The sequence below is a fragment of the Galeopterus variegatus genome, unplaced genomic scaffold (genome assembly GCF_000696425.1).
Source record: "Galeopterus variegatus unplaced genomic scaffold, G_variegatus-3.0.2 Scaffold8005, whole genome shotgun sequence".
NCBI classification, from domain to species: domain Eukaryota; kingdom Metazoa; phylum Chordata; class Mammalia; order Dermoptera; family Cynocephalidae; genus Galeopterus; species Galeopterus variegatus.
This window is the reverse complement of record NW_007734116.1, coordinates 43491-45602: the sequence shown is the minus strand read 5'-3', so window position 1 is coordinate 45602 and position 2112 is coordinate 43491.

The window sequence follows — 2112 nt, the reverse complement described above, 5'->3', positions numbered from 1 at the left end:
AAAAAAAATGCTTCATAAATGATTTTCTGACTGTCCTTTAAAGGATCTAGTTTGGGTATAAAGTCCCTCTTAGACAGAGGTGAGGGTACTGAGATCTAGAGTCAGAATACGAATTGCTCCAGGGATTTTATTGCCTGAGATTAAAACTCAAATAAAGTTTTCTTTATTTATTTGCTTATGCCTCAGCTCCTCCATCACAAGATAGTTTTTCTTAAAATCTCCTGGTTTATAAAGCATAAACATAAGACAAATATATATGCACATGCATTCTATCTAGTTATTTAATAATTTTGCGAAGCTTGAGAGTAATTTATTTCTATTGAAGAATGGACATTGGTAGATGATAATACAAAATTCATAGCACTAGTATTTTCTCTCCCTTATTTTTGTTCAATTTTTTAAGCAGCAGTTTGTTGCAAATGTAATTTTAGAGAAGACTGCCTTGAAGATTAGTATATCTTATATATGTTTCCAGGCCTTGGTCAATTGCAGTTGTCCCTGAGAGCCAGAACTACTCTTAATGTTATATAAAAATGTTCCCATCAAAAAGAAATGATAAATTATTACTATGTTAATTACCCTAATTTGATCATTTCAAATTGTATACATGTATTGAAATATAACTCTGTACCATATAAATATGTAAAATGAATGTGTCAATTAAAAAATAATTGCATTTTTAAAAGTTTTATTTCCAAATATTAAAGGACCTTGGGACACAATATAGATTGCAAAAACATATAACAGTGTTATCATTGAAAGAGCAACTCTCCTCTCCATCTCATTTCTGCTTTCACATGTAATCAATGGGGATGACATCTTTTTTATTGTCTTGCATCATTTTCTAATACAGCTGTGCATAGAATATTTGATTCTGATACAGCTGTTGGTTAGAATATTTTATTTGACTGTATTTGGAACTGCTTTCTGGATTAATACTTGGTAGTTTTCCATGAATGAAAAATTTGTGAACATGTAAGTCTTAATATTGCATCTACCTACTTTGTCAGTATGGCTTAGATAAATACTGTCCCTCTTTAGACTACAAAACAGTACTGGGAAGACGCAAGTTTTGTAAGAAGATCTCGATTTGAATCTTTGCTTTATGATGAACCAATGATACAGCTTTCAAAAGTTTCCTGAGCCTCCTTTCCCTCATCAGTAAAATGGCAATAATATTACTCTTCTCATAAGATCACTGTGAAGATTAAGTAATGCGGTAATTATAACACTTATGAAGTGTTTATGGAGCACATTTAAACCTCACAGCAACTCTATGGGCTGAGTGGGTGAGTTTTACTCTTATCCCTAATTTATAGTAAGGAAATTGACAGAATATACATACATAAATATATATATATTTATGTATGTATAGATGTATATATATATATACATATACATATATATATATATATAAATTAAAACATAATTGGTCTTACATATTTGTCAGGTACAGAGTTGAAAATCAATATCTGCATACAATGTGAGATGATCAAATCAGGGTAATTAGCATGTTCATTATTACAAAATGTAATCATTCCTTGTGTCTAATAGCCAATTTCTTGCCAAACTTCCTCCCCTATCCCTTTTCCCATCTCTAGTAACACGTTATGTTCTCCAAATTGCCCGAGATCACACAGCGGTTTATCGAACCCAGGCAGTGTGGCAATCTGAGGCTTTTAATCTAGGCAGTCTGGTTTTGTATTCTGTGCCCTTAACCCCTCTACACTATGCAAAATGCCTAGATTACAGTTCATGACCATTAAACAACTGAGGCTCTTTTCCATTGACTTGGCTCATACCAGACAACAGATTAGTTGTAGAATGCACATAAAGTTTCTTTTCACTGCATTTTAATAACTTGTGGTCCCTTCTTGCCAATTGCATTCTAAAGCTGTTCAGCCTTCTGGCTATGGTATAGATCTCACCCTTTAATATTTTTCATCAGATTCTCATCTCTTATTCTACAGAAGCCATCACTGAGTGATTTTAGTCTTTTCTCCCCATCTTGTTAGAATGCTTTAAATATTTATAATTTTATCTTAGGTCTTTGTTTATTATTATTATTTCAAGGAACCTTTTATTTCTTGGCATCGTGATAATACATTCTTC